Here is a 21,690-nt window from a genome sequence, read left to right as displayed (position 1 = left end):
GAATCAAAAAGACAAATAACGAGTGTTTGCAGGGGTAGAGAAATGGAACCCCGTGCAATGCTGGTGGGGTGTGAAATGGTGCAGTTGCTTGGGAAATCATTTGGCAGTTCCTCAAAAGGCTAGACATGGAGTCGTCACATCTATGATCCAGCAATTCCAGCCCTCGGTGTACACCCACAAGAACGGAGGAATATGTCTACACAAAACTTGAACATGAATATTCATAGTGTGTTATTCATCAAAGCCCAAAAATAGGAATTACCCAAATGTCCATGAACTCATGAGTGGATAAATAAAATGTATATCCATACAACGAAATGTTATTTGGCAGTAAAAAGGGGTGAAATACTGATAGATGCTAAAACAAGGATGAACCTTGAAAATATCGTGCTAAATGAAAGAAGCCAGTCAAAAAGACCAAATATTGCATGGTTCCTTTTACAGGAAATGTGCGGAATAGGCAAATCTATAGATGCAAAGTAGATAAGTGGTTGCCTAGGGCTGGGGAGGGTTGGAGGAAAATGGGAGTGAGTGCTAATAGATATAAGGTGACGGTGGTGGTTCGACTCTGTGAATGCACTAAAAAAAAAAAAAAAAGGACCAGTGAGCCATGGCTGGTTTGGCTCAGCGGTTAGAGTGTTGGCCCAAGGACTAAAGGGTTTCGGGTTTGATTCCCAGTCAAGGGCACATACCTGGGTTGCAAGTTTGTTCCCAGCCCCAGTCAGGGCTGTGCGGGAGGCAACAAATCAATGTGTCTCTCTCACATCAATGTTTCTCTCTCTCTCTTCCTCCCACTCTATCTAAAAATCAATGGGAAAATATCTTTGGATGAGGATTAACAACAACAACAAAAAGAACCATTGAATTGAAAGCTTTAACTGGGTGAATTATATGGTATGTAAAATATATCTCAATACAATGGTTATATTATAAATTAATAAAAAATAAATAGGATCTTACCCTGAGAATAAAGACTAAAGACTGTGGTGAAAAGATAGTTTAACTGCAAACCTCTAGGTGAACCTCATTATCAGTGTGAAACTGGTAGTACATGCTAGAAGGCAGGCACTCTAAGAAAACCTTCAAAGACAGATAAAAATGGATCATCTAAAAAGATACACTTCAGTATCACCTTCCCTAGGCTACTTTCAATTATTCTGTAAGCCAATTGGGATTGCTCAGGACTAATATTTATGAGGCAAATGCTAAATGTGTAACCAAAGTAAAGATTCTATTGGCAAATAGTGTACTCCACACCCTGGAAACAACACCTAGGTTATTCTAATCCCTGCCTGGGAGTAGCGCTGCCTGTAACATGGCAACTCAGATCAGCTTGGCCATCTGTCCTGAAAGTCCTCAGTTCACCTCCTACCATGAGTAGCAAAAGTAAAGGATGTTGTTCCTATAGCCAGCAATAACCAACTGAAAAAATAAATAAAGCCCTATTGACAATGGCAACAAGGAATACACAACGGGTGACACCTACTTACAGGAGCTATAAAATTTTACTGAGGAACATAAAAGACTTGACTAAAAGGAACACTATTTCATGTTCCACAATGAGAAGACTCATATTAAAAAAATCAATCCCCTCCAAATTATTCCATAGAGTCTCTATAATTCCAATGGAAATTCCAGCAGAAGCATGTGTGTGTGAGAATGTGTACGTGTGGGCATGTGTGTGTATGTGCATGTACACAGGTACTTTTGCAGGTGTTAGGGACACAATTTGGACAACCTGAGTCTCAAGTTTTCTTGGGTGAGATTATAGGGAAAAAAATTTTTTTTTAAGCAAGGAAATTGGGTGTGGAATGAAGGAGCACTTTCTATAAATTTCGGGGAATGGAAGAAAGTAGATCCTCCTATTATAAGAAATTTGTAAATAAGTTTGGGACAGCTGGTCAGTGCGAGAGGCCATGACCTGGCCTGCTGCTGTTAAAGCCCTAGGCTGGAAAGCTTCTCTATTACCTGGAAAGTCCTTGTGTTAAATTGAAAAGTCATAGGTCTAAGACACAGCTGATCTGATAACAAGAATTTAGACATCAGGACACCTAGACATCAAGTCTAGATTGGCAGGTACAGAGTAGTTAAATAGTGGAGGGTGGGGCTGGGAGCTATTATACTAATGACATGACTTCCCATAGTACTGGGAATGAAAATTTGAGCAGAGGAGAAACAGATTTCTCTAATCCTAATCTCTGCAACCCTAGGTGAGCCTCAGGGGGATAAGGTGGGCCATAGGGAGCTGTGAGAACTTCCTGTCAAGTATCCTTTACCTGGGTGAACGAAACGCTTGCCCTCACTGACTCCATGTCTAAATATCTAATTTCTGTGCCCTTGGAAACCAACAGGCGCATTGGCCTCCTACAACTCTCCATTTGGAAAAGTGCAAAATTAGATCTCTTCCTTACTCTATACGCAAAAATTAATTCCATAGAAATTAACCTTCTGATGTAACCATTCAACTTCTAGGAATCTCACCTACTGAAATACTCATTAAACATGTATCAAGATATATGTAAAAGAATAGTCATTACAGCAATACTTCTATTGGCTAAAAGAGTAGAAGGTAGTAATCATGATAATAGCTAACATAGTTGAGAACTTACCATGAGTCTGGCTTTGCTTGCAGTCTTTACATGGAGTCCCTGATTTGATCTTCACAACAACGCCCTGAGTCAGTAGGTGGTATTATCAGTTCCACTTTACAGACAGGGAAATGGAGGCACAGAGAGGTTATGTTACAATGGGAGGTCACATCGATAGGTTTGACTAGATATCTGGCTCCAAAGCTCACTCTCTTAACCAGACTCCTTATTGTCTGAACCCAAATGTCCATTATTCATTCATTTAAAATGTATTTATTGAACATTATCATGTTCTACTTACTGTTCTAAGCTCTAGAAACATAGTGAACAAAAGAAGACATGGTCCCTGCCCTCACTGAGCTTAGAGTCTAATGGGGGAACAAAGACACACACACACAAATGTGTACCTATACACTATGATGAGTGCAAGACAGGAAGAACATACAGTGTTTGCTTAGAGACCACAATTTAATAGGTCACACAATGAAAACCGGGGTGTGGGGAAGGCTTTCTAAGGAAGTTACACAGAGCTGAGATCTGGTTGGGGGGGTAGGTTGTAGCAGGCGCGTGTATGCGTGTGTGTAGAATACTTGTGCAATGGTCCTGTGGCAGGAGGGAGTGTGGTGAAATCACTTATGCCAGTAACTACACGGACTATTTTAGGACCCTGGCTTCTGAGAATCCTATGTATGCCACCCTTTTGGCCACCTCCCAGCCAGAAATTCTGGAAGTTCGGGCCAAGTCAGGAGTATATGCCTGCAGAGGTTGGGAGGGAAGGGATGTAGACAAATTCCAGTTGCTGGGCTGGGGCTCTGCATTGTTTCCATGCAAACAGGGCTTTGGTAACACTGGGGTGATACACATTGGCAGGATGGAATGAGTCTGATCTGGTCTAGGGGGAGGCCACTCCTTGTGACCAGGCCTGCAAACATGTTCCCCTCCAGAAAGGAGAGACAAGACAGACAGGTACAAACAAAAGACCAGAAACAGAACTCGGTTTCAAAGGGACTATGCCCTGGGCACAGCTGGAACTGGCTGCCTCCCAGTCAGATACTGTCACTCCCCTGGAAAGCAAGCTTCCCAGACCCACTCCTTCACTCCATACCAATTAGTCGGCGCAAGGCAGGGCTCGCTGCTGTGGGCAATGCGAAGAAATACTGTTTTATATATCTCAGAGGGCCTCAAATCCTTTCTGGAATATGAAGCAGTATAAACAAACACACATAACAGTTCGGAAAAGCAAGGGATACACACATAAAAAGATCAAATTCTACACAGGATATATTGTGACTATAACCATCTGAAACAAACCAACCAAAATACCATAAGCAGTAAAAGGTCTAGGAAGAAGTATTTTTTTAAAATTATGTTTTGCCTCTAAATGTAGAATTATATAAGGTTTCCCCCACTTTGTTATATTTCCTAAAGTTTTAAAATAAACAGACAATATTTAGTTATTTATATTTTTATCTTTATTGTTGAATGTATTACAGATATCCCCCTCCCCCACCCGTCCTCCCCGTTGACCCCCTCCTCCCCCTCCCACACTGTTGTCTGTGTCCATTGGTTATGCATATATGCATATAAATTCTCTGGTTTATCTCTTCCCACACAGACAACATTTTTTATGATAAGATAGTAAACTTTATTTGAATCCATTTATTAATAAATTCAGTAGATATCCACTGAGCACTCCTTGCACCAGGCGGGGTTTCAGGCGGTGCGTGTGTCTGACATCTCAAGGATTGGGAAGGGGCCCTGTGGCCGTGGCCGAGGGAGGGAGGGGGGGAGGAGAAAGGAGGGGGGGGAGAAAGGAAGGGGGGAAGAAAGGAAGGGGGGGGAGAAAGAAAGGGGGGGAGAAAGAAAGGGGGGGAGAAAAGGAAGGGGGGGGAGAAAGGCGAAGGGGGGGGGAGAAGGGGGGGAGGAAAGGAAGGGGGGGCGAAGGACCGGGAGAAGGAAGGGGGGGAGAAAGGAAGGGGGGGGAGAAAGGAAGGGGGGGGAGAAAGGACGGGGGGCAGAAAGGAAGGGGGGGAGAAAGGAAGGGGGGTAGAAAGGAAGGGGGGGAGAAACTAAGGGGGGGAGAAAGGAAGGGGGGAGAAAGGATGGGGGGGGGAGAAAGGAGGGGGGGGAGAAAGGAAGGGGGGGGAGAAAGGAAGGGGGGGGAGAAAGGAAGGGGGGGAGAAAGGAAGGGGGGGGAGAAAGGAAGGGGGGGAGAAAGGAAGGGGGGGAGAAAGGAAGGGGGGGGAGAAAGAAAGGGGGGGAGAAAGAAAGGGGGGGGAGAAAGGAAGGGGGGGGAGAAAGGAAGGGGGGGGAGAAAAGGAAGGGGGGGAGAAGGAAGGGGGGGAGAAAGGAGGGGGGGGGAGAAAGGAGGGGGGGGAGAAAGGAAGGGGGGGGATGAAAGGAAGGGGGGGGGAAAGGAGGGGGAGGGAGGAGACTGCAGGGTGGCAGGATCACGTAGGCCCTTCTGGAGCATGAAGGATTTTGGATTTTATTCTAAATGGGATTAAGTAAACACTAAGCAATCATTAATTGCCCTTGCAGAAGAAAGAGCAAACCAGTAAGTGACTGCTTGGCTTGGCTGTTACAGAAAGGCCTTCGGAGGCGGCGAGAGCACCGGGAGGCAGTCAGGGGCTTCCCCGGAAGAGCACCCGGCCAGCCCAGTGGAGGAGGGGGCTCCCAGAGGCGTGCGGCAGGCCCTGCTGGGCAGAGGGTGGTGCCTATTTTGTTACAGCTTTTTCTTGAACAAAAATCAAAGCCAAAAGCTTCCGTTACAAGAACATATTTTAAAGAGGAGGCTCTGTGTTGATCATGGACAGACCTTTTTTTTTTGAAATAAAAATATGCCAAAAATGATGTCAGGAAATTGTCAAGATCTTATCTGATATATTTGTTTCTGTAAGAATTTAGAGTGTCAACCTCCTGGCTCTCACGAAATAGTTACACGAGGGACAAAAAGGAGATTCTACTCAGAGAGCAGCCCGGAATTTTTGTGAACCTGTGGAACAATGAGGAAGGGCTTTCAATCCGCATCCCCCCCACCCCCTACTTTCCCCCTCTGCTTTCTTGGTACCAGCTAAGTGGGGCCTGCCTGGTCATCAAATACAGGCTTTTGATTGAACATTGAACATGACACAGCCATCAGCCATGTGTTCTGAAAAGGCTAGTGGGGCTTGGCTCCCCAAACCATTATCCAAGGGTACAATTTCAGGGTCCTCTGCAGACGGGTAAAGTGCCAGGCGCAGTATCGAGTCAGCCGTGGAGGTCACTCACCAAGCAATCGCTGCACAGGGGCACGGACACCAGGGGAGCGGGAGGCGGCCAGGCTGCTCTTAAAAAGAGTAAGTGAAGAGCCCTTGTTTGATGTCCCCCACCTTATGAAAGGGGACCTAGGCTCAGCGTTTCTGACCCCCAAGCCTAGCAACAGAGGACAGCCCCGGTAGGCTCATTCTTCCCCGGATCTAACAGGAGTTCCTCCAACAACACCAGGTGAGCCTGCGGCACTGACAAGGGATCCGTTAGGAGCCACACTGGACAAACAGGAAGTGCTCGGCCTCTCCACTCGGCTTGAGACTTCCCTCCACTGCCAGGAGATGCTGTGGTGCTGAGACTTCCCTCCACTGCCAGGAGATGCTGTGGTGCTGAGACTTCCCTCCACTGCCAGGAGATGCTGTGGTGCTGAGACTTCCCTCCACTGCCAGGAGATGCTGTGGTGCTGGCAGGACGGACTCTGATACCACGAGCAGCCTGGCCCAGTAAGCCTCTTTGCCCCCCATGGGCTTGTAACTCTGTTCCCCCATCCAAGGGGGAGGGTAACCATGTGATAGAGACAAGAGGGATTGTGCCACAGCAAGTGCCTGTCCTAAGGAGCCTCTCCTCCATGACTAAGAGACACCCAATAGCCTCAGCCTGGGAAAACCCCTTCCCCTAACCAGCAGGAGCCCCAGCAGTACCAGATAAACCAAACAGACCCAAAGAACATTGCAAAGGCTGTGAAAATTAAACTGTCATTGAAACCACAGCCCACCAAAGTAGGGCAGGACCTGTGTGCTACACCTAAGCATGTAAATGCCTGCTAAAATAGAAAATTTAATAGGACCCCTGTCCCACATAATAGACAACAAGTCCAGGAAACGATAAAATATCCATTATACCAAAGACCAAGAAAATCACAATTCGAATGAGAAAGGACAATCTACTGATGCTGATCAAGATGAATTTGGTGTCGGAACAATCTGACGAGGATTTGAAAGCAGTTATCATAAAAATGCTTCAACAACTAATTGCAAGTTCTTCTGAAACAAATGAAGAAATAGAAAATCTCACCAAGAAATAAAAGTTCTAAAAAAGAACCAGAGAAAATGGTAGAACTGAAACGTGCAATAACAAAAATAAAAATCTTATGGATGGGTCTTGATATTAGGAAGGAGACGATGGGACAGAATCAGGGAACTTGGGGACAGACCAACAGAGTTTATTAAAGATGGACAACAGGGAGAAAATAGACTGACAGGGCCTCGGGGGCTGATGGAACAACAACAAAAAGCCCACATTCACCTCTGGAGTCCCAGAGGAGAAAAGAAGGAGAGGGGCTAAAAGAATATTCAAAAAATAATAGATGAAAACTTTCTAAAACTTACAAACACAAACCTACAGATTCAAGAAGCTGATCGAACCCCAAAGAGAATAACTTCTAAAGAAATTCACACTAGGACACAGGATAATAAAACTTCTAGATACTAAAGACAGACAAAAAGTTTTGAAAGCATCCAGGGAGGACTGATGCATTACCTACAGGGGAACACACATTTGAATGACAGGTTTCTCATCTAAATTCATGGAGGCCAGCAGCGGGAAGGGTCGAAACACGTTTTAAGTGCTAATAGAACCATTAACTGTGAATTCTCTGTCTGGCAAATTATCCTTTGTGAATAAAGGGGAATAAAGAGTCTCAGACAACGGACAGCGAAAAGAATGGGACACCAGCATGCCTATGGCTAAAGGAAGCTCTTCAAGTAGAAAGGAAACGGTAAAAGAAGAAATCTTGGAATGTCAGGAAGAAAGAAGGAACAATGAAAAAAAAAAATCCAGGAAAATATAAGCATCATACACATATCATTAAGGTTGAAAGAACCCTTAAAGGTCATTTATCCCAGCCCTGGCCCTGGTAGAGTATTTCTTTCTAGAATATTTTGTCCTCCAAAAAATCTACCGTTGTGATGCCCAATAAGGGGGCAAGAGAAAGGGGCTGACTCCTTTAAAATTTGTTTTTTCTTTATTGATTTTAGAGAGAGAGGAAGGGAGAGGCAGAGAGAGAGAAACATCAGAGAGAGAGAGAGAGAACACTAATTGGCCGCCTCCTGCATGCCCCCCACTGGGGATTGTGCCCACAACCTGGGCATGTGCCCTGACCAGGAATTGAGCCAGCAACCTCTTGGTGCATGGGTCAGTGCTGAACCACTGAGCCACAGCAGCCAGGCAGGGGCTCACTCCTTTTAGTAACCATCAAAACTGATACTCAGTATGAGGAAAAAAGAGTTGAGACCATGACTTGAACCTATGCTCCAAGAGTCCTCATGCCAGAGGGCCCGCTGCTGCCCATTATTTCTTTGGCAACCCTGTTATAAAGTTCTTTCTCATAAAATGAACACTCTCCTTCAATGTTGCAAGTAGTCTCAATTATTACAGTCTTGAGAAGATGACAACATGCATTAGTCGCCTTAAAATGTTCATAACCCCTCAGCCAGCAAATCAGAAATGTGCCCTGAGACTTATGTACATATGATTATAGTAACATTGCCTATAACAGGCAAACTTGATTACAATCTAAATGTCTAACAAGAGAGGACTGGTTAAATTAAATAGTAGTACACCCATATGATGAACTACTGTACAATCACAACTACTAACAATCCTATTTAAAAGAATAGTTAATGACACAGAAAAGTGTTCATAATATACTGTCAAGTGAAAGAGAAAAGGTTACACAATGCCACTGAACCATACACTTACATGAGGTGATAAATTTTATGTGATATATATTTTAAGTCAATTAAAAAAAGGAAAAAGGTTACATAGATTTTTATTTCAATTTGTTTCAAAATATATGTATCTGTGTATAAACATTACAATTAATAAAACAAAATATACTATGAACAGCGACTGTCTCTAGCATTATGGTACTTTTCATTTTTGGCATTTAAAAAAAAATCCTCACCCAAGGATATTTTTCCATTTATCTTCAGATAGAGTGGAAGGGAGAGTGAGGGAGCGAGAGAGAAACATCAATATGAGACATACCCATCAATTGGTTGCCTCCCGAATGACCCCAACCAGGGCTGGGGACTGAACCGAAACTGAGCTATGTGCCCTTGACCGGAATTGAACTAGTGACTCTTTGGTCTGAGGGCTGATGCTCTAACCACAGAACCAAACCGGCCAGGGCTATTTTTGGCATTTTTATGTCCCTCACTGTCTACAAAACTTTTACTTTTGTCATCAGAAAAAAAATAGTTATATTTTGATTTTAGCAAGAATTTTACCACTTATCACTATAGCAATCAGTTCGCCTCTTGCTGTTCCTCTCCTCCCATCCATCCACGAGGCCCCCCTGCGGTTCTCAGAGTGTGAATCCCACCTCCTTCCGCTTGCATTCCTGTGATCCTAACACAACTCCAAATGCTCCCTTTTCCTTCTCTTCAGCAGGCTGACAAGGTGTCATTTTCCAAATTCACTTGGGAGAGTGAAAAGGAAAATAGTTACAGAAAATACTGATAGAAACAAAGTAGTTATGGCGGGACAGTGTTGCTTTGCTCCCTCTGCATGCTGTCTGCACTGCACTGTCTAATAGTGGCCACTAGTCACATTGGGGTGCTGAGCACCTGCCCTGTGGCTGCTTCATACTGACACGTGCTGAGGTTCGAGTGTGTATCAGATTTCAAAGACTCCATACAAAAAAAGAGTCCAAAATAGCTCATTAATAGTTTTTATATTGATTACATGCTGGAGTGGTCTTAGATATACTGCACTGAATAAAACACTTTAACATTTCATCTGGGGTTTTTCACAACTCTTTTAAAAAATATATGGTTATTTTTATTTATTTGTTTACTTATTTACTTATTATTTATTTGTTTATTTATTAATTAATTTGTTTTTGTTTTTTTTTTAGAGAGAGGATGGGAGAGAAATATTGATATGAGAGAAAGATTGATTGGTTGCCTTCCGCATGCACCTTGACTGGGGATCGAATCCGCAACCTTTTCAGTGCATGGGCCAATGCTCCAACCAACTGAGCCACACCGGCCAGGACTACACTTCTTTTTTAATGTGGCTACTATAACACTTAAAATTACATCAGACAGTGCCCTACCCCTTCCCCCGTCTGCCTTTACAAGGAGGGTTGCAATGCTGAGCACTCAGCCCCAGCCTCTCAGCTAGGGGTAGTCATACGACACAGTTCTGGCCAAGTGGAAGGCTGCTGGGGTGGGGGTGAGGATGGGGTTCTGAGAAAGTTTTTGCTTTCCTGATTAAAAAAAAAGACAGACTCAGTTGGCACTGCCCTTTTCCCTTCTTTTCCACTTCTTCTTGCCTTGAATGAAGGTTTAATGCCAGGAGCTAGGGCAGATGATTGGTTGCCATGAAAACAAAAGCTAATTACCAAGGAAGAGGGGAGAGAAGGGATATGAAGGCGTGAACGTTCCTGAGAGCAACATTCGCTGCTGAGCCAATGCCGCCAACTACCCAATTCAGATCTCTTGCTGAAAAACAACCCTGCTTCTTTAAAGCACACTTTAGGTGGTATCTTGTACACGTTCCTAACTGACAACATTTAGGTTACCAAGGGCAGACGTCTGGCCCTCAGCCGACAAGCGTGCACCCTAGGCTGCTGGCCTCAGCCCTTCTAGGCCACAGCTCACTCTCTCCTCCACTCCTCTCCCGCAAGGCCCCTCCCTACTTCATCCCATATGGGAACACTCTCATTTCTCTGGAGGTCAAGACCCAAAAGACCGAGTTCAGAACTCTAGATCCCTACAGCTGTTTCCATTTTCAGTCTGGGGAACACACACCGGTTAGACACTGACCAAACTGGGGACAGGAATGCTGACGCCAGGTCACATGCCTTTCCCTCTAAGGAGAAGTAGTCAAATCCACCAAGAGCTGAAAGATAATATGTTAATTGTATGAAAACCGCCATATGTATGTAATCGGAACCAGCAGAGACAGTAGCAAGAAGCATGCTCTCTGCTGCAGTCATCAGAGGAGACACTCAGGTCCCACCAAGTCTTCTCCAGGTAAACAAGCCCAGTTCCATCGGCTGTCCCCGCTCAGGGTGTGGGGTTCAGTGTCCTGGCCATCCTGAACATCCTTTTCTGAATGTACTCCAGTTTGTCTGGTCGTCCTCCCAGTGTGCCACTGAGAGGGAAGATAAGGCTGGCTCACTTGCTGATCCACATGACAGAGCTCTTCCCACAACACAGAACCATCAGGGCATCAAAACACAGCTGGTGCCTCTGGTCACAGCTGCCTGAACTTGAAGTGGAGCCAATGGAAGTGAAACTGTATTGACACCAATAGGCACTAGGAGCCTTCCACTGGGGATCCATTGGTTTAGCTTCTAGATCAAGTGTGTACAATGTTGGGCAAGTCACTATCATGGGGAAAACCCTAGCTAACACTCTTCTGGTCTCAGACCTTCTAACATCACTAGACAGCAATCATGAAAAGCAGCCAAATTGGCAAACTGTGATTCATGCCCCTTGTTGCTCCTCCCACCTTCACCAGCTCAGGAAATGGCACCTTTCATGCAGGTGCTCAGGTCCCAAGCCTGATTCCTGATTCCTCTTTGTCTCCCACCCAACATGGAGCTCACTAGCAGAACTTTTAAGCTCCGCCTTCAAAATGCATTCCAAATCCAAGTGCCTCTCCCCTCTTCTACTGTATTACCCCAGTCCGAGCCCTGGTCACCTCACCCCCAGACTCTTTTAAGAGCCTCCCGACTAGTCTGTTTCTTGCTCCCGAAAATCTCTTCTCTACCCAGTAGCCAGAATGGTCCTACCAATCAGGTCCTGTCGCCCCTCCGCTCCCACTCCTCCAGTGTCCTGCCGTGTCCCCCAGAATACAACTCTGAAGTTCTTCCCATGCCCTGTAAGGCCCTGGTCATCTAGACCCCACGCCTCTCTTCTCCCTCCACTGGTTCCAACCCTGCTTTCTAGCTACTCTGGCCTCCACCTCAGAGACTTTGCACAGCTATTCCCTCTGCTTGGTTCTTCTGCCATTTCTCAACTGCATTTCCTTCTGGTCTCCGTTGATGTGTCATCCCTTCAGAGAGGCACTACTGCACGGATGCATTGTCTGTCTCCTCCAGGTACTAGAACATAAGTTACTAATAAGCGTCCTTTTGCTGTATCCCCAGCACCCTAGCATAGTGTCTGGGAACATGCTGAATGAACAAATGAATGAATAATTATCTTGCTCAAAGCCTGTGTGTGATGATTGTGCTGACTTGCTGTCAAAGTTTCTGTTGAAGAATAAACAGAAACTTGCTCCTCAGTGTTCCACAGATGTCACAGAACTCACTCTGAGGTAGGATGCCAAACTCTGCCTGTTCAGGAAGTTCTTCTCTCCAAAAAGCAACTCCTGGTGGAGGGAGGGTGCCCTTTGAACCCTAAAAACCCCATAGAACAGTATCAAAAGCACTGGATTAGAGGATTCCTACCCAAAGGCGTCTCTAACCCAAAAAGTCAGATACAATGAAACGATTCGAAGAAGAAAAAAGACTTTCCCTGGTCTGCCCTTCCCCCGGAGCTTCTGCACCACTCTCAAAGTGGTCCCAGACAGGGAGGAGGACCTGACACGGTGTGATGTTATCTCCCTGATAAACCAGGCTCTTGCAAGCTGTAAGGCTGCAGCAATAAACTCTCATTGAGCCCTGCTGTCTCAAGAGTGTAATGTCAAGCCATCCACTAATAAGAGATGAGGACACTGCATCAAGGAAGCCAGCCAACGTCAGCATGACACCAGACTCCTGTCTTAGCAGAGGCTGCGTTATAGAAATGATGCTGCCGTCAGTGCCATTTAGAAATAATTCAGAAATCTGCAGCGGAAGTCACTGTCAGCTTCTGGACTGTGAATCACTGGCACAAATGTTTCAGGAGTCAATCAGAAGGCTAGACAAGGTCATCAAACATGACTATTAAACAAGGTAATGGGATGTAATACAGTTTTTGGAACAACTATTTGATAGCTATTAGCTGCTGTTAGGTAAGGTAATGTGAAATCTACCATCACTAGTTTCCTGGGTGGGTTCACTCGTTCATTTAACAAATATTTGCTGCGCCCCTACTATGTGTCAGCCAACAAAGAGTGGGAAAAGGCTGCAGAAGATTAGCCTGCTTTTGCAAGCTAACAATGTAATAACAATAACGGTGGTGGCAAAAAGAGCAGCTAATGGTTTTTGAACACTTGGTTCTGCAGCAAGCATGGCTGGACCATTTTAGTGCAGTATCTCACGTAATCATCACTACAGCCCTGGATACTACTATCCTCGTTTCAAAGATGAAATTGAGGCTTAGAGACTTACACAGGGCAACCAGAGCTCAAATCCCTTCTGACTTTCAAAGCCAATTCTCTGTAACCTCCACAAAACACTGCTTATCATTTAACCTGTGGAATAACACATAAGGAGGTTGAATAGGGGCCTCACCTTCTGGTGAGTTGAGGGTTTCAGAAAACAAAAGAATACTACAATCATGCTCTGCACAATGATGCTTCCATTAACAATGGACCCCTCATATGATGGTGGTCCCATAAGATTATAATGGAGCTGAAAACTATGTACTGTACCTCTTCTATGTTTAGATACACAAATACCATTGTGTTACATTTGCCTACAGTAACATGCTATACAGATTTGTAGCCTAGGAGCAATAGGCCATACCATATAGCCTAGGTGTGTAGTAGGCTATACCATATAGGTTTACGTGAGGGCACTGTGATGTCCACATGATGAAATCGCCTACAGCTTGTCTCAGAACATACCCCATGGTTAAGTGACACATGGCTGTATTGCTAGATGCTCCTGCTCCAACTGATGGAGATCAGCCTGGGAACCCAGTCTGGGAATCCATGGCAGCTGTCGGGGGTGGACAAGACTGGCAGGCAGGAATACATTTAGCTGTATAGTGGCCAATTTAGAAATGAGGGTTAGGGGTGGAGCCAGGGTGGTGGTATTCAACTTCCCAGATTTTTCATTGGATGGAGGGATGGAACCATCCTCATTTTACCCCCAAACGTCTAGACATTTCTTACCTATTAGAAATACAAAGTATAAATTGAGAAATGATTGCTTCCCACAGCATCTCATCTGTACCTTCCTCGTAGCACTTGCCACTTTCTATCTTACTATTCTAGAGACTCTCTGACAAAGAAGATGGGAATTAATTTTTACTGAATATATTACTAGGAAAGGCCAAACATACATAAACACTAGATGCCTTTGTTGAAACATTCCTAAAGATAGAGGAGGAAACTGTAAGTGATTTGCCTAAGATCACACAAAGAACCATCAGCACAGCAAATTCCAATTTCCAGCTGAAGCACAGCCCAGTGATCTTTTGAGGATACATTGCTGCCTCTTCTAACCATGTGACCATGTGAAAGGCTGAAAAGTTTTGAGAGGGAAAAGGAGAAATGTGGGCAAATATATCTATAATCTAGCCAGAGGCTGAAAGTCCTTGTGATGGCAGGACAAAACCAATTGTCTCCAATCCACAAGCAACCAAACAGATGATGATAGTGATAACAATAATGCAATCATGTGTGATAACGTGAGAGCATTTATATAGCACTTACTATGTTCCTGGACTCACTCTAGGGACTATACATACAAGTATTAACTCTTATTAGAGTCCTCACAACCTTGTTAGGTGGGTACTAGTGCTACCTCCATTTTTCAGTGAGGTAAGATTGAATTTAGAGAGGTTAGGTAACTTGCCCAAGGTCATCTAAGAGCAACTAGCATTTATCGAGCACTTGTCAGGTGCCAGAAACTGAGTCCAGAAAGTGTACAAGTTACATGATCTCGTTTAGCATTTAAAGCAACCCTAAGACAATCACTATCATTATCGCCACTTTCAGAAGAAGCCGACGAGGCTCCCAAGGGCAGTCTGAGCTCGGAGGCTGAGCTCCTAAGCCCAGGGAAGTCACTACGCCAGGGAGCTCGCACAGCCTGGCCGAGGGGAGCCCAGCTCGCTCCCGGGCGCGGAGGGTCACCCGCAGTCCTCAGCCAGGGCCCGCCGGGGTCAGCTCCCAGGGCGGGCCTTCCTGCTCCCCAGATCCCGAGATCTCCACCCCCCGCGCGTCTCCGCACCGCGAGACGCTACTGCCCCCTGCTGCCCGCGGGCCTCCGAGCCCCGGCCTCGCGACCACCACACGGGGGTGGAAAAGCGGTGTCGGCGGAACTGCACTCCCTGCCCTCTTCTCCCGCCTCCATTTCCCTCCGCACCTCGGGGTTTGCCACCCCTCCGGGCCCTTCCCTGTACCGGCTCGGGCACCGCAGCAGCGGACCCCGGTTGCCATGGGGACGCGGGCCGGGCAGCCGCGCCGGAAGGGGCGGGGCCAGGGGCTGCCCACGCGGCGGCTCCAGCGAGCACGTCCGAGGGCCGCATGGGTCCCTCCTCCGCCGGGGTCGAGGCCCTGGGTCTCGGAGGAGTCGGGTGGCTCCTGGGAGCCCTCGCCTGGGGTTGGAGCCACCGACCAGCCGGAGGGCCACTCGGGACCGCTGGGCTCTCCGAATTCCCAGGGCGGTCGTTTCCCGCCATCAGCGCCCGCGGCCCCCGTTGCCATGGTGATGCGGACCGCGGAAGAGGGTCCACTTTCCAGTGGCGGGTCGCTCCCCGCTTCCCGCCAGCCCCCCTGTGGGTTGTAGGCTGCGAGGAGAGTTAACCAGCAGCCGACGAAGACCCTCAGGTCTGGCGGGCGGAGGCTGCTCCCGGCCTGGGGCCTGGGCCTCGGCCCTCTCGGCCTCTCATCGCGGGGTGAGGGTGCACGAGGGGGGCTGACCCCTGGGGCCGCAGCACCTTAGGATCTTTCCGAGGCCAGCCAGGTTTTCTAGCTTGGATGGGCCATGATGTATTAACCGGTCTCCTACTGGAGGACATTGGTTTTTATCCAGTCTTTGTTACTACAAACAATGCCGTCGTAATATCCTTGCAAATACCTCCGTGTACATGTGCAATTTTCTCTGTAGAATAAATTTACAAAAGTAAAATTGCTATGGCAAAGGCCAAATGCAATTTTGATTTTCATAGATGTGACCAAGGTGCTCCCGAAAGACACCAGCAAATTTACATCCCCACCGAAACTGGAGCCCAGTAATTTTAATTAGGATTATACCAATAGTGAACTGCTGCAAAAGAATTTCCAGAGCCAATGTCATTACGCCAATTTTTTCCTTTGATTAGTTATTTTATACAATATAGTAAAATAGTATTCAATCCCATTTTATTTTATGGAAATTACCTTCTCTGAGGGATTCTTTTTGTTGTTACTCCTCACTAGGGGATATTTTTTCCATTGGTTCTTAGAGTAGAAGGGAGGGAGGGAGTGGGAGAGAGAGAGAATCATTATGTGAGACAGACACATCGATTAGTTGCCTCCTGAACAACCCAGGGCCAGGGAGGGAACCTTCAAACCAGGTACATGCCCTTGACTGGGAATCGAACCCACGACCCTTCGGTTTGTGGGCCAACACCCTAACCACTGAGCCACACTGGCCAGGCCTCTGAGGGATTGTTTTACTTGTTACTTTTTAATAAAAGTTTACTTATTTAATAATGTCTATATCAGTTTTACTTTATTAGTTAAGTTGCTATCGTGAGGTTTCTTAAGTCAACATAATTTTACTGAAACAGAAATAAAGAACCCCTGACACTCAGAAGCTGGCCTAGCACAACTTGGCCATGTTATTCTCCTGTTGGACATTAACAATATCACAGAATCCCAACCTCAAACAAGGTTACTCCGATAGCAGGATAAAATGCCACTGAGCAAGTCTATTTTATAATTTTGTTTAAGACAAAAACATGGTTACTGTCCCACCCACAAAATACCAAACATCCCCCTCTCTTAGCTAAAATAAGTGACTGCTACTTCTTTACCAGATAGTTTTAGCCTCATTATAGTCTGTCTTCCCTAGAGATTAAATTTAGTGAGGTACCCAATCATAGAATTTCCCCTGCTTTCTGAAAGTATCCAATCGAGAGGATCACAGACCCTCTCCAAATCACCCCACCAATACTCAAATCCTATAATAGTTTCTTTCTAACTCTTTTACTGAGGTACCCCATAGTTCCCCCATGGTGTGTGTTCTCCATCTCTGGAGCAAGTAATAAACTCAACTAGTTCGACTACATGTGTGTTCCTGATGGTCTTTGGCTAAGGGCATTGACACTAGCAACTGCATTTTTCTTTGGTAAAATTTTGCAGGTCTAAAATTTGCCAATGACAGTCCTCCATAAATGTTTAATGGAGAACAATTTTTGTATTACTTTAACCAGATCTGATTGTCCCCAGCTTTTGCAATTTTCAATGTTACCCTCAAGATATGACTCTCCTGAGTTTTTTCTTTAATAACAACTTTAGCAGGTGCCATCTTAACCATTTCAGTTTTATTTTGTATTATTTGTTTCTACTAATGATAGACATTATGAATTGGACAGAAGGTGGACAATTTTTATCTACTTCTTGACTCAAGAACTATCATTAGGGCAATGATGTAGCACCTGAATACACAGAAAAGTAAAAACATTAAAAAAAATGTTCTGTTTCAGTTGGCAGGCTTACCCTGTGCCACCATGTCCTTTCTGGGCACAGGGAACACAGACCTTGCTGTGAAGGAATTCTCAGTCTAATCAGAGAGATATAGGAGCTTGCTGGCCTCGAGGAGGGAACAGCCAAATACAAGGTGTTCATTCATTCAGTAAATATTTATTTGTGCCTACTTTATGCCAGAAACTGAGCTGGGCATTGGGGATGCAGGGATGACCAAATTCCATGGGTTCTCTGACTTCCCGAAGCTCAGTGCAGTGGGAAAGATGCATATTAAATGATCACACCAATGACTATTATGTGTGATGACCGCTGCCAAGAAAACCCTAGGGTTTTTTGGGGCCGGGACAATGGCAACTTCTTTGAGATAGTGATTTTTAATCTGAGATGTGAAGGATGACTTTGAAGGGTGTTCCTGGCAGAGGGAACAATGCATGCCCTTAAGGGAGAAAAGGCTTGGCTCTTTTGAGGGTGGGAAAGCAGGTCAGTGTGGCTGGATAAAATGGACTGGAGGAGGGTGTGGGGGGATGAAGACAGGAGACAGACGTCTGGTCCTGCAAGGTCTTGTCCATTATGCTAAGGAGTTTATATTTTAACCTAAAAGCAACAGGCCTAGGAAGAGTATCAAGAGAAGAAGTGATGTGATTAGAAATACATTTTTGTAATGTCTGTGTGGAGAATGGGTAGGGTAAATGCCACCAGACCAGTTAAAAGAAGACTACTGCAGTTGCCCCGGGCAGTGATGATTGTAGTTGAGCCGGGTGGTCTTCAGGGCAGCATTCAGTGGAGGTTGAGGGTGGAATGAGATTGGCATGGATTGAGGAGTGTGTGAGGTGAGGAAATATCTAGTGAAAAATACAGAAACGACCTTTCAGGTTCATCTGTTGAAATCTTAATCCCCAGTACTTTAGAATGTGACTGTATTTGGAGACAGGATCTTTAAGGAAGTAATTAAGGTTAAATGAGGTCATCTGGGTGGGCCCTAATCCCATATGACTAGGATAAGAAGAGGAAGGGACACCAGGGGTGCAGAGAAAAGGCTGTGCGAGAACATATGAGAAGGCGGCCATCCGCAAGCCAAGGAGAGAGTCCTCGCGAGAAACCAAACCTGCCCACACCCCTATCTTGGGCTTCCAGCCTTCAGCATTAGGAGAAAATGAATATTTGTTGTTTAAACCACCCAGTCTGTGGTATTTTGTTATGGCAGTCCTAGCAGGCTAATACAAACCCAAATGTCTGAAGGATAGGGCCATTGGCGAATAACTATGGTGCTTCTATATTATGGGAAAGATATGTCCATACACATTCAAGATTTTGGTGGCCTGGCTGGTGCAGGTGATAATCCCAGGCATCACCTGCATTATTTTCCTTTGTTTCTATTGTTCCGCACATACCCCCCATTCCATAACTTTGAGAATCATATAATGTTTTGTTTATAAACTCTTGCAGTAATTGTGTACCATCAGTTTACATAGTAATTATCTTTTTATGACATTTTTAAGGAACATGTTGACCTTGTAATGAGGAGGAAGGTTATTCCATACAAAGATTTAAGACATTAAGGCAGGGAAAAAATGAGGTAGAGCTTTTTTATACTGACAGGAAAAGATATCCAAACCATATGGTTAAGTGGGAAAAAAATGTATGTAGTTATGAACCTATTTTTGTTTTTTAATAGAACCATTTGTTAGATGCTTCAAAAAACAAACACAAAACCTGGAAGTATATGCAGCCAACTTTTAAAGTAATGTGAAAATTCTACCATTTAAAGATCTGAATTCTGTCAAATGCACTCCACTGGTGATTTTCTGTAGCAGGGAAAGTGCTGAACATGGTTGTATGCTGAAGGCCAATAATGACTGGAGAGACACAGCCCTCCACACTGGCACTGCCGTGCCTGCGGTGCGTGAGACATGACCGAGGGTGGCTTCTGGGTCAAACCACAAAGTAAATACAAACACAGTAGTCCCTCCTTATTCATAGTTTCACTTTTTGTGTTTTCAATTACACATGGCCCTGCGGGTGTGGCTCAGTTGGTTGGGTGTTGTCCTGTGCACCGAAAGGTCACCTGCTGGATTCCCGGTCAGGGCTCATGCCTGGGTTGCAGGCTTGCTCCCCGGTAGGGGGCGTGCACAAAGCAGCCGATTGATAGTTCTCTCTCTCTCCCCCTCTCTTTTCTCTTCCTCTTTCTCTAAAAATCAATTTTTTTTTTATCCTCACCCGAGGATACTCTCTCCATTTATCATCACATAGAGTGGGAGGGGGAGAGAGAGACACACACACACCTACTGGTTGCCTCTCGCACAACCCCGACCAAGGCCAGGACCAAACTATAACCAAGTAAGTGCCCTTGACTGGAATTGAACCTGCGACTCTTTGGTTCGCGAACCAACGTTCTAATCACTGAGCAAAACTGGCCAGGGCAATTTTTTTAAATCTTTTAAAAAAAATTACCCATATTCAAACACAGTCCGAAAATATTAATGGAAAATTTTAGACATAAACGGTTCATAAATTTTAAATTGTGCACTGATTGAGTAGTGTGATGACATCTTGAGCTGTCCCATCGGGTCTCTTCTGGGACATGAATCATCCCTCCGTCCAGAGTATCCAGCTGTATACGCTCCTTGCCTGTTAGTCACTTTGTAGCCGTCCCAGTAATCAGATCCACTGTCATGGCTTCTCAGTGCTTGTGTCCAAGTGATCCTTGTAGTGACCTCATGCTCAAGGCCCATGTCATTCACCTCACTTCGTCTCATCGCATAGGAATCTCATCAACTCATGTCATCACACGAGGAGGATGGGTACAGTACAATAAGATATTTTGAGAAAGAGACCACATTCCCATGATGTTTATTATAGTATATTGTTTTAATTTTATTATTTTTAATTCTATTTTATTATTGTTGCTGTTAATCTCTTACTGTGCCTCATTTATAAATTAAATTTTATCATAGGTATATATGTATAGGAAAAAGCATAGGGTTCAGTATTATCCATGGTTTCAGGCATCCATTAGGGGTCTTGAAACATATCCCTTGTAGATAAGGGGGGACTACTGTAGGTTTAATGTCTGTCTTATAAGCCATAAATCCTAATATTCGCTTCTCCCACCCCAATGGATCATCTTGTGCCCCCCCACCCACGTACCCTCCTTGAGAGAACGCCAGTGTTTTTCTAATTATACAGACAGAGCACTCTACAAATGGAGTGGGTGGTGATTCATTAGAACAGTGTGTTTATGCAATTAGAATACCATTTTGTACATAAAACATCTACTGCGTATGATCCAGAGAACATGACTATTCTGAGAAAGGAGGCACCAACACTACCAGGTACTTGTTTCCTTTGCTGAGAAAGGAGGAAGATGGGCTGGGCTGATCTCTCAGAAGCTCCACGCTGGCTTTCTGGAGCTCCGGGGCCTCCCTAAGACAGGGACGTGCATTCAGAGTGGCGCCCGGGAATGCACTGGAGGGCTGGAAGAGCTCAGGGGAAACTTGTCTGGGGCGACCGTTCAGCAGTGGGACACATGGCAGTCTTTGAAATACAGGTATTTAAAGTCATTTAGTGCGATGCTTAGTTCTTCCACAAGTCTGTTTTTTTTTTTTAAATGTGAATTTAATACAAGAATTTAATAACTATCCTCTCAGAATACAAAACAAACAAACAAACAAAACAAAAACAAAAAAAAAGGTTTTCAGGTTTTTAACTCCTTCTGCTGGAGGTGGAGGTGCCATAAAGCAGCTTAAGCTAAATGCTAAGTTCTGTTACCAGGGGGAGAAATGAAGACTGCACATTGCCAAAGTGACTGTGTGCATTTGGGAGAAATCCTTTTGTTTATCAAGAAGAAATGCACAGAACTTTTAAGCCAAAGTGCATAAATGATTAGAATGGCATTGAACTAGAGAAAGCTGATGAATCAATAGAGTAATCTTCATGGAAACCCTCTGTGGTAGTGTGGGTAAAGGAAGCACACCACCACTGGCTGACATTTATCGTGACATTTATTGTACTATGAGCCGGACTGAAGGGTGGGTCATCCAGGGGGACACATGGGAAATACGGTGCCAGTTACATGAGCATTTCACACAGGATCCCTTTGGAGTTGCTAAACTGTGAAGTGGTCTCATTCCCACAGACATGCACAGGATGACAGTGGTGGGACTTGAGGTCAAGCTGAGGAAGAGACTTGCAGGCGAGGACCTGAGTGTTCCAGGGAGAGGCCCAGTGAGTGCAAACACACTGGTCCCGGGCGCTCGGGAAAGAGGAGGAGCCA

The sequence above is a fragment of the Molossus molossus genome, unplaced genomic scaffold, assembly GCF_014108415.1.
Source record: "Molossus molossus isolate mMolMol1 unplaced genomic scaffold, mMolMol1.p scaffold_m16_p_6, whole genome shotgun sequence".
Classification (NCBI taxonomy): domain Eukaryota; kingdom Metazoa; phylum Chordata; class Mammalia; order Chiroptera; family Molossidae; genus Molossus; species Molossus molossus.
This window is presented reverse-complemented; position numbering follows the sequence as displayed.